The following is a 16,227-nucleotide window of genomic DNA, read 5'->3' as shown; positions in this document are numbered from 1 at the left end:
TGTCCAAAGAAGGAAACTGCTTAGGGAGTAATTCCACCCCTGTCTTTAATGCCCCTTAAGAGATCCAAAAGCTTGTAGCTTCTCATCTTTCTATTAGGGAGAGCCCACTTTCCTACTAGTAAAGTTTCTGTTTCTGCTACTGTTCAGATGCATATCTTATATATATACATATATCTATCTATATATATATATACACACACACACACACACATACATATAGGCAGTTTTCTTTATTTTTTTCTGGTTTTATTGAGATACAACTGACATTAACATTGTGTGCATTTAAAGTATACAGAAGGTTGATTTGAATACTAATATATTGTTAAACAGTCACCATCATAGCATTAGCTAACACCTCTGTCACATCACATGATTATCATTCTTCTTTGGCAGTTATCTTTAAACAGATGACTATCTCTTCTACTCTGTGATGGACTAAATGTATGTAAAATTATCTCTGAGTCTGGCAACACATTCCCCCGTCATTAGACTCAGTGTGGCCATGAAGGTGGTAGTGAAATGAGACAAAATTAAACTGGTCTTTGGCAACAGTGCCTTTACTTCAGCCCCAGAAAGCCAGGGTGTTAATATAAACTCAGGGAATGGCAACATGATTCCTTTTCTCCTCCCACTGCCTCTGGAGTTAGAATAGAAATCAAAGTCAGTGAGAGGTCATGCTTGTGAAAGGCACTGACTGCCAAAACAGTTAAGGCTCAATACATTTTAATTCTCCCTCTCCTTTCCTGTGAAGAGACACATTCTTAATGCATTTGAGAATGGAAACAAATGAGTGGAAGTTTATTCTTTATGCTGAAATGACATTATTTATTTAAACACTTGATGACACTTGATGGGGCACAATAATTACAGTTAGAGCTGGGAATAAACCATTTTCAACTTTCCTTCTCTATTTCTTAACAGAAGAAGAAATTATGGGAAATTCATTAGAATGAGGCAAGCAATCTTCATTTGACTATGCCTGTTGGTTCTGATTTGGGTCATGGAAATTCTCTTCCTTTTTGTTTGAGCTCTGTTGTTTATAAGAGAAAATGAACATGTTGAAATTATTAGCATTGAGGAGTTGGAGAGCAAATAATGCTAATGGAATAAACAATACATCACTTATTGGAAGTGCTCTTTAGGGGTTTATACCAAATCACTTTACTAGCCTCAACAGCATAATATTTAGCAAACTCTAACAAGTTTCAGGGAGAGATATTACTTTGTGACTCAACAAGTATCCTTGATATACTGCCTAAATTAGACAGCCTATTAAAAATTAATGGCAGACCAATTTCTTGCAATTATACTTTTACCTAGGGAGCAGTCTGCCTGGTTTTTATGATATTAGGAACCTCTGGCTGTGCATCTTCTTTACAATTTCAGCCAAGTTTGTCAATGAAGTTTATTTCACACGATCTTATTGATAAGCAGGCATATTTAAATGGGTATGGGACATAAGGTGTAAACAGTTGAGAAGGAATTGATCTGCCAATGGTAGTAATTTAAGAAGGCAGCTGTATGTTGGATGCTGGGATGTACTGCCCTGATTCCTTTTTAGGAAGGAAGGACTAATTCCACAGTTGCAGAGAGATGCTATAATTCAGCCCGTAGCTGCCAGTCCTTTAAGAGGATTGCCTTCAAGAAGAAAATTGCCTCACCTGAAGTCACATCTCCTTCCAGAGGCAGCCGACATCTGATGGCTGACCAATGCAGGATATAATGACCAGGTCCCAGGTCCCCACGTCAGAATAGCTTTTAAGGGCCATCCTAGCTCCAGAACCCCTGAAGGGCTCAACTGAGAATCTGATTGGTCTGAATCACAGGTCAGTTGATTCCTTTGCCCAGTCCCTATTTCTCATGCTATTGGCTGAATCGGTTTCTGCTTAGCAGGGTATCTGACCTGACAACTGACAGGTTTTCAATACAAAATTATATTCTGAATCAAAGTCACACACACACACACACACACATTCAACAATTACTCGTTTACATTCACTTGTTGGCTGAAGGGGAAGATAATGCAGACGTAGCCTTCTCTTTCTCCACCTAAATTACGGTAACTGTGAGCGAGAATAGTTTTGCTGTAGATTATCAACGATAGGAATATTCTACTGGACATGATCCCAGGGGCTATAGGCTAATGGATTTGACAACTTAAAGTTGTTAAATGATACAGAATATCAAATTTTGAAGAAAAATAAGTAGAAAGCTGAATAAGCCTATACTTATTAAAGATACTAAATTCTTAAATGAAAACTTCTCCACAGAGGTAATCTAGGTCCAGATGGCTTTCCAGTAAATTCTACCTAATATTTAAGAACAAAATTATCCCAAACTTACTCAAAATCTTTGGAAAAGTAATTGAGGAAAGAACATTTACTAATGCATTTTAGGATGTTAGCATTATGATGGTGGTAAAATTATACATTATAAGACGACAAAGCTACCAAAAAGGGTACAAAAACACTCTTAGAAAAAGGAGGCTGGTGTTCTGTGATGACCTAGAGGGTTGGGATTGGGGAGGTGGGAGGGAGGCTCTAGAGGGAGGAGATATATGTATACTTATGGCTGATTCATGTTGTACGGTAGAAACAAACACAGCATTATAAGGCAATGATCCTCCAATTAATAATTTAAACACACACACACACACACACACACACAAAATGTTGGTCCAAAAATTTTCATCTAAATATGAGAAAATAAAATGTATATGTGTATATATATATATACACATATCATATATACATAATTAAAACAAAATATATAAATACATGTATATTTTTTCAATTACCAAATAATTCATCATAACTAAGTGTCTTTATTCCAGGGTTGCAAGATCTGTTTAACATTGGAAAATCAATCAAAATATTCACCATATTAATAGAATAAAGGAGAAATATAAGTGATTATGTCAGTAGATGATTAACTCATTCATGATTAAATTGCATTAAACCAGGAATAAAATAGCTTCTCAAACTAATTAAGGGCATCAACAAAAATCCAACAGTTAATATCATATTGAATGCTCTCCCACTAAGATTGGGAACCAAGCTGAAGTGCTCTGACCACTTTTATTCAGCATTGTTCTTGATCTACTTTACAGAGCTGTTTGGCAACAAAGAAAAATAAATAAAAGGAATAGACATTTCTAAAAAGAAACATTTTACTTTTCAAGCAGTCTGAAAAGTTTGCCTTGTGTTGTTGTTTAAATATGGTTGTTGTTTTGTTTTTAACCCAAGTCCTCATGTCATGCAGTATTTGAATCTGTTTTGCCTGTCTTTCATTCCACCATTTTTTTTCTCCTGTGATTTTTTTTGCTTCATTTTTTATCTTATTTTTATTTTGTTGTTTTCAAGCCATTCTTAAATTCCTCTTATTACATTATAAAATTTTTAGTTGAATCTAGTACACCATGTAATTAGGCACTTATAATTTAGTTTTTGCAAAATTGTTTCATTTTCATTTTCTTTTTGGTCAAAATATTTTTTAAAGTGGTTCTTTTGTGTTTTTGCTTATTTCTGTTCAGAGTTTGTGATTTTCTGATTCAGATGGTTTATTAAACATCTATGAATGCTTGTATACATATATTTAAGCCAGACTGGAGTGTTGTTTTATAATTTTCTTCTGCTTCATTGTTGTTTTTCTTTGAGGGAGGAAAAGATTTTTCATTAACTGGATTGCTTGGATTTTAGTTTTCTGTGTCCTTTTTAGAGAAGTTTCTGTGTTAAGTAGACTGAACTTTTCCTGTTTATACCTGGGTCTACAATAATAATTTATGTATACACCAAAAAAGGGTTTGGTGAACATACAGGAATAAATGTTTTTGGGGGAAGTAGATCAGCATGTCTTTGGATTATGTTTTTCTCTTTAGTTCTGCAAGATTCTTAAATTCTCTTCTTACTTTCTTCTTTAATCACCAAACCTGTAAAAGATGCCCTACCCATCTTGTTTGTTTCATTCTTTTCCAGAAGAAAGTGTGTTTTGAATTTGTCTCTTCAGATCCTGAGCACCTTTCCATAGCCAGAGTTCAGGTCTACCAGTTTTCAGACCATTTCAGAATTTCCCTGCTTTGACTGAGCCTTGCCATTCTGGATCTCATTTGCTGCATTATCCTTCTTCTACCCAGCCTCTTCAGGCACCACTTCGTTTCCACATGGGCTTATGGGGTGAGGTCACATTGATGTCTGCCGGAATTTGGTCTTCATTTTTCCCCTTGTATTTAGCGCAAGTCCTGTGGCACTCTCAATATCCAGGTGATGCCAAAGAGGGCAGTTTTTTGTGGCTTCACTTGCTCTTCTTTACTTGATCAGCTTGCTTTTGGCAGGGAATACTGAGAGATTTTAGTCTAAGAACCTGACATTATCCTAGGGAAACCCAGAAGTCCATCCCACTGATTTAGCAAATAATTTCCTATTATTTATAATGGAGTGATTGTTATCTACTTAAAATAACTCTATACGAAATGGCCATAGGAGGCAAAATCCATAGAGAAAGTAGATCTGTGGTTGCTAACAGCCAAGGAGGGATGAGGGGCTCGAGCATGGGGGCCTTCCACTGACATAGAGTATCCTTTTCTTTTCTAATATAATTCATTTTTAAAATATCAGTTTCACAGAAAAGTTGAGTGAAAGATGGAGAGATTTCCTGTACACTCTTTGCCTCCACACATGTACAGCCTGCCCCACTATCAACATTCATTCCAGTTTAGTCACTCAGTCATGCCTGACTCTTTGCGGCCCCATGAACCGCAGCACGCCAGGCTTCCCTGTCCATCACCAACTCCCGGAGTCCACCCAAACCCATGTCCATTGAGTCAGTGATGCCATCCAACCATCTCATCCTCTGTCATCCCCTGCTCCTCCTGCCCTCAATCTTTCCCAGGATCAGGGTCTTTCAAATGAGTCAATTTTTTAATCTCTAGGGGCCAAAGTATTGGACTTTCACCTTCAGCATCAGTCTTTCCAGTGAATATTCAGGACTGATCTCCTTTAGGATGGACTGGTTGGATCTCCTTGCAGTCCAAGGGACTCTCAAGAGTCTTCTCTTGAAGACCATCAACATTGATGAACCACATTGACACATCATCACCCACAGTCCATAGTTTGCTTTAGGGTTCTCTGTTCATGTTCTACATTTTACAGGTCTGACAATTGTCTGATATGTACCCACCATTACAATATCACACAGAGTAGTTTCACTACCCTGAAAATCCTCTGTGCTCTGACTCTTGGGTTTCTTTATGAGACGAGAAAAAATGTTGACAATTAGATTGTGCTGGTGTTTGAATATTTACCAATATATTAATACTAAAAAATATTGAGTTGTATGCTAGTGAGTAAACTGTATGATACATAAGCTACTTATTAATCAAGCTGTTAAATATTTTGTTAAGAGTTTCATGGTTTGGATGTTTTCATTGTTCAGATATTTCTTAGATGGTAAAGAATCTGCCTGCAATGTAGGAGACTGGGGTTTGATCCCTGGGTCAGGAAGATCCTCTGGAAAAGGGAAGATGCCCTGGGAAAAGGGAATGGCTACTCACTCCAGTATTCTTGCCTGGAGAGTTCCATGGACAGAGGAGCCTGGTGGGCTACAGTCCATTGGGTCGCAAAGAGTTGGACATGATTGAGCAAACTAACACTTTCATTTTCATATCCATGGAGTCTGGAAAACTGTAAATTACTAATACTAGAGTATTTCTAACCTTTCTCTTTTCCTTCATAGTAAATGAGTTCTTGCTTTGCTTGCAATTTTGTTCCCTTTACCTCCTCCTCTGAGGATTAAGTTCTGAGAAAAATTCTTTTTCTTTTATCCCTCATGCAGGTTTTGAAAAAAAGGAAATACTATAAAAAATTAGACATGCATGGTCTAAGGTTTCAGTGGGAATTTTTCAGATAATTTGTAGAGAAGCACTTATGTTACTATAGGAAATGGATGGAAAAAGGTTATTATTAAGCACTGCTGTAATCTAGGCATCATTTTCATATTACTTGAGAAACCTAAGTGCACATTTGCTTATTTTCAAATTACATTTTGGTTGTGAAACTGTATCCTGTTTCTGATGACTGTACTATGGGGACCATGACTTAAATTATTTATAATTTTGGGGAGTGGGCATAAAGTTTGGCTCTCAGTTAAGTCCCAGAAAAAAACGTTCATCTAGACTAGAACCATTTGCTCTCTTTTTTTCCATTTTTAACAGACAGTTGGAAATGGGAATCCTAAAGAATAGAGGACTGTGGAGGTAGAGCTGAGAAATTATCAGAATATTATCAGAAGAGAAGAGACATGTTTGAGACCATGCTAAAATCAAAAGGGAAAAGGATGGGAACATTTGCTTTTCTAGATTGGATGTGCCAGCTTGAGAACCATATCATATAATGCTTTGTGAGTCACCCTAAAGTGAGAAATTAAAAACCAAAACAAAGTTAAAACACCCTTTGGAAGCAGCAAGCTGAGAATTGCTTTTTATTCCAAAATCCGTTGACATCAACTTTTCTTAGATGCCTACAGGTGGTTAATGCTAGCTATGAAAGCTGCATGTAAATTTTATGATCTTAAACAATTCTTAATCTTACCAAGCCTTGGGGTTTTTGTTTGCAACAGGAAATTATTCTAGAAATGTCATGCAGTTGTTGAGAGATTTAAATGGGCTAGTATATAAAAAGTGCCTGGCACATAATAGTTGCTAAATAAATGCTAACTTCCTTTGCTCCCTTCTCCTTTACTCTTCTGCAGAATGTCTATTAATATCAAAAGAAGCCATATATTTTCATGTAGCTCTCCTTTGGTTGAAAACCACAGGGAAAGATAATTAAGTTTAATCGATGAACAGATATAAAGGCACATTAACAGATGCCCCATATTATAGCGGCAAAGGCTGACTGCTTTTCAAATGCTTGTTATAAAACATGACATTAATCAAGAAGACTAATTTTGGTGCTGATGTGATTTTAAGTGCTTCTACTCAAACTCCACCTAGGGAAAGGAATATATTCACAAAAGGAAGCAACTGGGGCAAATCCCTGTGGCTAATCGTACTGATATTAGCTTTTCTGCCAATGGGAATATGATTAATTTCCAAGTGTAACATGAAGAATAGGATGCGTGGAGAACTTCAAATTTAATTTCTTGATTAGTTAATGTTTCAGCTCTTAGGATTTTACTTTTATTCAAGTCATTTCCCAAATTACTCTCTTAAATTATCTGATCTGGGATGTTCAAGTATAGGAAAGTGGATAGACATCATATTTTTAGCACATATTCCATTAATTCATCTGAAAATCAAATTTAATTTTTATTGTAAAACTTGTTTATTTGTTAAGCTATGTCCAACTCTTTGCAATTCCATGGACGGTTGCCTGCCAGGCTCCTCTGTCCATGGGATTTCCCAGGCAAGAGTACTGGAGCGTGTTGCCATTTCCTTCTCCAGGGGATCTTCCTGACCCAGGAATCAAACCTGAGTCTCCTGTATTGTCAGGCAGATTCCACTATGTTTGAATATTTACTTGTATGTCTTGACATCCAGGCAGATTCCAAGAGGAGACAATATGTTTGGCTTGCTTAGTGTTGTCTCCTTGATTTTTAGAATCATGCTTGGTACATATGAGTGGCATATATGGAACTGTAATTTTTAATATGGCACAAACTGAGCTCAATAACATTGTTTGGAAAAAATTCTTAAAGTTTTATATTGATTTATACCATAAATTTGTAAGTGCTATGGACTGAAGTAAGCATCAGTTCAATTCAGTTTAGTCGCTCAGTCGGGTCCGACTCTTTGCAACCCCATGGACTGCAGCACACCAGGCCTCCCTGTCCATCACCAACTCCCAGAGTTTACTCAAACTCATGTCCACTGAGTCGGTGATGCCATCCAACCATCTCATCCTCTGTCGTCCCCTTCTCCTCCTGCCTTCAATCTTTCCCTACATCAGGGTCTTTTCAAATGAGTCAGTTCTTTGCATCAGGTGGCCAAAGTACTGGAGTTTCAGCTTCAACATCAGTCCTTCCAATGAACACTCAGGACTGATCTCTTTTAGGATGGACAGGTTTGATCTCCTTACAATCCAAGGAACTCTCAAGAGTCCTCCAACACCACAGTTCAAAAGCATCAATTCTTCAGCAATCAGCTGTCTTTACAGTCCAACTCTCACATCCATACATGACTACTGGAAAAACCATAGTCTTGACTAGATAGACCTTTGTTGGCAAAGTAATGCTTTTTAATATGCTGTCTAGGTTGGTCATAACATTCCTTCCGAGGAGTAAGCGTCTTTTAATTTCATGACTGCAGTCACCATCTGCAGTGATTTTGGAGCCCCCCAAAATAAAGTGTCACTGTTTCCACTGGTTCCCCATCTATTTGCCATGAAGTGATGGGACCGGATGCCATGATCTTAGTTTTCTGAATGTTGAGCTTTAAGCCAACTTTTTCAGTCTTCTCTTTCACTTTCATCAAGAGGCTCTTTAGTTCTTCTTCACTTTCTGCTATAAGGGTGGTGTCATCTACATAAGCATAAGGATTATGATAAATAAGAGAGAGATACAGTCATGGAGGTTGCACTCTAACTGTGCAGAGAGCATAAGTGAAGTCATTCAGTTGTGTCCGACTCTTTGCGACCCTGTGGACTGTAGCCTACCAGTATCCTCCATCCATGGGATTCTCCAGGCAAGAATACTGGAGTGGGTTGCCATTTAGAGCATAGTTCAATGCTAACAGCATAGACTCCAGAGCCAGCCTGCCTGGATTACAAGCCTACTTCTCCTATTTTACAGCTCTGTCATCTTGGTCAGGTTATCCAACCTCTACATGCCTTGATTTTCCTCATTTGAAAAGTGCACATAAGAATCGTATCCTCCTAAAATGATGGGACAGTGTCTAATTTATAATGTGTGTTAAACTGTCACTTGCTAGTTACAGTGGGAAGAAACAACCACAATCTTAACTATGGATAATAGAAGCGGGTATGAAGTCTGTAGTAGATGGAATTCTAAGAATTATCCTCAGTGATCCTAATCCTTGTAAAGTCTTCTCCTCTTCAACTTCTATGGAGTCTGTGAATACAATGAGTTATGATCCTTCTTGTGATCATGTTATGTGAAAATGAATTTTTACATATTTAATAAGTTTGGTTGGTTTGGAGTTAATTAAAAGGTAGAGTATCTGATAGGCCCAATCTAATCATGTAGGCTCTTTAAAACAGCAGTCCCCAAGACAATTTTTCCATGGACTTGGGGGTGGGGAATGGTTCCGGGGTGTTTCAGGTGTATTACATTTATTGTGCACTTTAGTTCTATTATTATGATTGCATCAGCTTCACCTCGGATCATAAGACATTAGATCCTGGAGGCTGGAGACCCCTGCTTTAAAAGCAGAGAGTTTCTCTGCCTGTGGCATCAGGTGAATGTGGAGACATTGAAAACGTGAGAGGTGTTTGCTATACCATTGGTAAAGACCACAAAGCCATCAAACGTGGTACCTGGTTGACAGAAAGAAAACAGGGGCTTCAGTCTCAAAAGCACAAAAACTGCATTCTGCCAACAACCCGAATAAATCCAGAAGCTCATTCTCCCCCAGAGTCTCCAGAGAAGAGCCCAGAAGGTTGGCCAACAGCTTGATTCAGACTTGTGAGTCCCTGAACAGAGAACACAATCAAACCTGCTCACATTTCTGCCCCATGGACTGTGAGATAATCAGTGACTGTTATTTTAAGTTACTAACTTTGTGGTAATTGGTTTTATATTAATAAAAAAGAAAGCATACAGGGCCCTATGGAAGTATATAGCAGGCTCATCCAAGTTACTCTTGAAGGCTCCTTGTGCATGCTAAGTTGCCTCAGTCATGTCCAACTCTTTGCAACTCTATGGACTGTAGCTCACCAGGCTCCTCTGTCCATGGGGTTCTCCAAGCAAGAATACTGGAATGGGTTGCCCTGCCCTCCTCCCGGGGATCTTTCCCACCCGGGGATTGAACCCACATCTCTTATGTCTCCTGCAATGGCAGGCAGGTTCTTTACACTAGCACCACCTGGGAAGCCTTTAAGGCTTCTTAGAGACAGTGAAATGAAATTGAGACCTGAAATGATGAGTAAGAGCAAGGAAAAGTCAGTGGGAAGGGGGGGCTCAAGTTGAGAGAGATACAGAAGAATTTAAAGAGAAAAATGAAGGTATTTGGAATGGAAATAAGATCAGATGACTACCATGGGTGAAAAGAGTGACAGATGAGCATGCATAATTAGCAAAATTGAACTGACCAAGCCAGGATAGGTCTTTTAAGCCAAATTTGAGCATTTATGTAATATTGTTTATGTGTATGTTGTCACATACACACATCACACACACACACACTAACACACATACATCTTAGGGAAACTATTAAATGATTTAAAGTAGCAGGAGAGTAATATGGGTAGAATTTCCTCACCTTCTTTCTCTTTCTAAGGATATTATATTCATATTTCAAATGCATCTTCTTTTGTGAAGGCTTTTTGTTATCCCCAAGGCTAACTTAATGACTTCTTCCACTGTTCTCTCATATGTCTAAAGTTTTCCATTCACTAAGCAGAGATTCTTTCAGACACAGTTCTAAACATGTTATACATATTAACTCAAGTATTCATTATTCCAACCCATGAAATAGTCATATATACTTATCCCCATTTTACTTATAAGATGGGCTGAGTGCAGTAGATATTAGGGGTCATAGAAGTCTTACAGCCACCAATGGTCATTCTGTAGGTAATAGCTACTTCATTTATCTACACTTAAGACAGATCAATCAATAAGTATTTATTGAGTGCTATTTCATAGCTTATCCAAGGTAAATTTTAGGAAGGTTTTGAAAAGGTAATCTGAAAAGAATTGTTAGTATGTGTTCTAAGTACGTAAATTTGATTTTAAAGAAGATAAAGATTAATCTTTTTAATTTTAGTCATGGTACTGAACAAATGTGCATTTTAGCTCAACCCTCTTCCCAAATGAACCATAACCTTTCCATAGGAAGACATATTAGCTTATTATTTTTTAGCTTATTATTTTAGAGTTTCATTTACTTTCAAACTTTCCCTGAAGCTCTTTTGTTTGCTATTCCTGCTGTGAGAATATTGGAGAGTTCCATTAGGTGTTATAGACTGTTCTAATCAAGGCTTCACTGTGCACGGTACATACTCAGAAAAATCTGCACCTGAGTATGCCACAGCAAGTTGACTGTTGTTTTTCATTTCGCTTAGTTATGACATTTTTATTAGGTCCCAGATTGCTTACTTTGCCTTAGACATTTCCTATATTAATTAAACTGATGATGGTTCCACTGTTTGTTTTCCCTTTAAAGAGTTGAATGAAAGGGAGAATTCCTTTGAGTATTTTTGAAACTTTTGTGTTTAAACTCAATATGAATATGTAATCTCATTCTTCCTTCTTAAAACCGTTGAAATTCCACAGAGATAAATATTTGTAGCCCAATTTGTAAACTCTTGATTGATAATTGGAAAATTACTCTTCATCAAATAAAAAAAAATCTCTTTAAATGTCAACAAAATTAAGCATGATGTGCAAACCTTTCTTTAAACTATTTCAAAATGAAAGAAAATGATCTTAAAAATAAAAGCTAGTGTGATGTTATGTCATAACACTGTCAAAAAATTTCATATTTATCAGTAGAGTGGAATTTTTGACTCTACAGAAATTTTTCTATGTTTGAAAGTGAACACTGATGGTATAAAAAAATACTTCAAAACCTTCTTAAAATCCTTGATGCCAATTATAAAATTATTTCTTTTAGATAATATGCTATGTGAGATTAGGGGTAAAGAGTTGACTATGGTACTAGTTGGACTCCCCTGATGGCCCAGATGGTAAAGAATCTGCCTGCAATGCAGGAGATCTGGGTTTGATCCCTGGGCTGGGAAGATCCCCTGGAGAAGGGAATGGCAACCCACTCCAGTATTCTTGCCTGGAGAATTCCATGGACAGAGGAGCCTGGACAGCTATAGTCCATGGGGTCGCAAAGAGTCAGACACGGCCGAGTGACTAACTCACACACACAGAGGGTACTCGTTACTGTAACTAGAGGCATTCTCACTTGCTTAAGAGGGATGTGGCTGGTTGTCCCTTCACAGATCTGGGAATCTTTCTTCCCCTTCGGCTATGATTCTCAGGAAGAGCATGTATGCTCTGTTGCTCAGTTGCCTCTGACTCTTTCCAACCCATGGACTGTAGCGCGCCAGGCTCCTCTGTCCTTGGAGTTTTTCAGGCAAGAACACTGGAGTGGGTGGTCATTTCCTACTCTGGGAGATCTTCCCTGACCCAGGGATCAAATTTGCATCTCCTACAGGCAGGAGATTCTTTACCACTCTGTCACCTGGGAAGCCCCCTTCATGCAGTATTAGGGTTAAAATAACACCCAAGTGCCTTGACTCCATATTTGCAAATAGAGAACCAGAATCATTACATGACTCTTGGATTAATATTTTTTTGAAACAAAGTTGGTTCTCCAAGTTTAAAGCATCAGACTGAATGCCTGCTAGTCTTAAGCACAATTTCTAAGTCAATCCTAGATTGATATTGGTGTTAGACCAACCCATAGAATTTGCCCCACGAAGGCATTTGGTAAAACTGTCCATAATATGCAACTGTCTCTTAAGGATTGTCTCTGCAAAGTAACAGTTGTATGGTGTTTTCAAAATATAAGTACTATGTAAGAATTGATTGTCATCCACTCCTTTCTCCAGCTCATTTTTGCTCTGCTGAAGTATTTGGACAATTGAATGCTTTTGTTTACCTGCAGTTGCTTGCAGATTTCTCTCTTTCATCTCCCAAAATAGAGGTTCTTGGCTTTAAAACCAGACCTCCCTATTACAAGAAATAAATACCTTTTTTATAAGAAAAATAAGTAGGGTGTAGGAAGGATGTTTACAGTTTCGGAGGCTACAGAAGAAAAGATTTTCTTGTTCACTGAGTATTGTCTTTAGAAATCATCTTTTAAATGAGTCTCAGTGAGTGGGAATTCTGTTTGACTTTGGTAGTGAATATATCAATAAGCGGTGTTTGGTTATATGTAAAAAAACAAAAATAACTGAAAGTAACAAAATTTCTGCAAAATGACCTAGAATGAAGAACTGTTTTCCATCACAGCCTTTATTATTCATCTGAATAATACTAAATTCCTACTTTACTTTTAAAAACAGCAAATAGGATTGGATATCACAGGAGTATACTTTTAGAAACTGGGCATTAAAAGATAGTCTGAAATTCCATTTGTGTGCATGGCAAGGATTAAAACCTTAATTTTATTTGTGTGAAGTTGGTATTAATATTATTAAACTATTTACTGAATATAACTAGGAACTCTGGAGCTGGGAAAACATTATATTTATAGCTTCCACATATAAGAAGTTTAGACTCTATGTTAGTTATCTGGTGCTGTGTAACGACTTACACACACTTAGTGGCTGGAAGCAACATACATTTGTAATAGCCTCAGTTTCTGAGAGTCAGGAGTCTGGGCAGAACTTAACCTGGGTCCTCTGTTAGGAGTCTTTCACGGGTCAGAATCAAGGTGTCATCCAGACAAGGTTCTCATCTGAAGACCAAACTAAGGAAGGAGCTGCTTCCAAACTCGCATGCTATTGGCAGCATTCAATCCCCTGAAAGTTATCAGATCGAGGGACTGTTTCTTATTGGTTATAATCCAGAGGCAACCATCAGTTCTTTGCCATGTGGAATTCTCCAACAAGTCCAATTTCTCTATAAACATTTCTTATTTAGAGCTATATAAACTTTAATTATAATTTTACTTTTCATGGTTATCTCTCTTTCCCTCTTACACATACATACATACACACCTTCTTTTTACTTTCGTTTCTGATAAACTGTGTTTTCCCTAAGTTCTCCATGAGCTGTCAATTCAGTTCAGTCACTCAGTCGTGTCTGACACTTTGTGCCCCACGGCCTGCAGCACACCAGGCCTCCCTGTCCACCACCAACTCCCAGAGCTTGCTCAAACTCATGTCCATCCAGTCGGTGATGCCATCCAGCCAACTCATCCTCTGTCGTCCCCTTCTCCTCCTGTCCTCAATCCCTCCCAGCATCAGGGTCTTTTCAAATGAGTCAGCTCTTCACATCAGGTGGCCAAAGTACTGGAGTTTCAGCTTCAACATCAGTCCTTCCAATGAACACCCAGGACTGATCTCCTTTAGGATGGACTGGTGGGATCTCCTTGCAGTCCAAGGGACTGTCAAGAGTCTTCTCCAACACCACAGTTCAAAAGCATCAGTTCTTCAGTGCTCAGCTTTCTTTATGGTCCAACTCTATGACCTATAGCATCTTACATTTGGGTTTGCAAGTATTTTCTAACTAATTAACTTTATGTATCTATATCTTGACTCATCATTTTTGACTCCACCTTGCCTTTCTTAAGGATACCCACAAAGAGAAGAAATAGCTAATGGAAAGTAATGGCAAAATATGGGAACTTAAAGGAAACCTCCTAGTTTTACTAGTTGTCTTACAGTGTTGTCTATTAGCTTTAGGTCATAAAATGCTAGAACTTAGTGCCACGCATCATGTTTTATTTTCATTTCCATTTCAATCTCTAATTGTTCAGTAAGTGCTGGTTTTCATGCATATGTGGGACTTAACCGATGATGAGATACTCTCCCTGATTTTTCAACAAGTGAAGACCTCTGTTCACTAACTAGAGTCTTGGAATGCCTGAGCATGTTATGACAGCAGAGAAAAGAACTGAAAGCCTTGTTAAAAAACAAAATCCTCAATGTGCCCTTTGGCTTGCTGGCATTGGTTCGTGTCAGTTTTGGAGGTGCTTTTTTACTTTCTAATTTACGTTATCTTACAAAGACAAACAACATTTCCTATTGAATAAAGTTTTTCTTTATCATGAGTTGAACACAATCATTACTAAGAAATGATTGATGAATAGAGTTGTGCCTGCTAATAATTGTGCACAATTGACATAATTACCTTTACTTTATTAATGATCAATTTGGTATCTGATGAATCTGAACATGTTCCTTCAAGCCAATCATAATAATAATTTTTCCCACAACGGACTACTTTATTTTTCTGTCACACCAGCATCTGGGTATAACACGGACATGTTTTAAAAAAATCTACATAATACCCCAAAGCTGCAAAATAAAAATATTTAATTAGTAGTTTAGATATTTAGCTAACATGATACCAAACATCTGGATACTTGAAAACTTCCAGATGGCAGAAGTGTTCATTTTTTCCTCATATGTCTTGCTAATATGGATTCAGTTTCTTCTCAGCCTATAAATTTAGTCCTTCTTTCCTAAAGGAGAACTTAAAAGATTGGGTGAGAAAAACTAAACAGTTTTTTTTCTTTTATCAACATATATTGAACAACATGAGAAATACTAAAATTTAACAGCATGTGATTTCCAGCATAGTGGATAGGCATAGCTTTGGCAAAGTATTTGACTATCCTTAACCTGATTCCCTGAACACATAGTTCCTCTACATTTTCAAAAGCATTGTGGACATTCTGTAATTTATTAACCCTGGCTGTCCTACATAGAAGTACATTCCTGTGAGGGCCATACAGGAAGGGAGATCTAATGATGAAGAAAGTAAACAAAATAAATACTTTTTCAGGTTTTATATATATTTTACACATCATATCTCTTAAGGGCAGCAGGAAAATATGAATTTTTCCCAAATTATCTAAGACTTACTATGTTTGAGGGCCATGATTTTATCCATTTAATCGTATTTCAGCACTGGATTGTATATATTTGTGTAGTTTCAGGGACATAATTCATTATTGCTTCCTTATGTTGCAAAGGGAAAACAAAAGACTAATTGATCATCACAATAACAACTTAAGCAACTAAATATATTCAAAAAGATTCATGTACCCCACTGTTCATTGACACATATTAATTTTTGCAAAGAAGATAAACAAATGCCCAAGTATATGAAAAAGTGCTCAGCATCACTAACCATAAAGGAAATGTAAATCACAATGAGATATTACTTCATACTTTTTAGGATGGCATAGGCCAGAATAAATATTTTAAACATTTTGCTTTTGCAACTGATGGCAAATCAGTATATGGTGTCTTTTGAACACCAGCATAAAGATGTTCTGTGAACCATTGAGAATAATGAGTGAGGTCTTGCTGGAGAAATACGTTTTTGAATCATTAGCAGTAAGTCTGGATGAAACAACCTAGGTGA

Source organism: Dama dama, chromosome 3 (genome assembly GCF_033118175.1).
Source record: "Dama dama isolate Ldn47 chromosome 3, ASM3311817v1, whole genome shotgun sequence".
NCBI classification, from domain to species: Eukaryota; Metazoa; Chordata; class Mammalia; order Artiodactyla; family Cervidae; genus Dama; species Dama dama.
Note: the sequence above shows the minus strand (reverse complement) of the source record.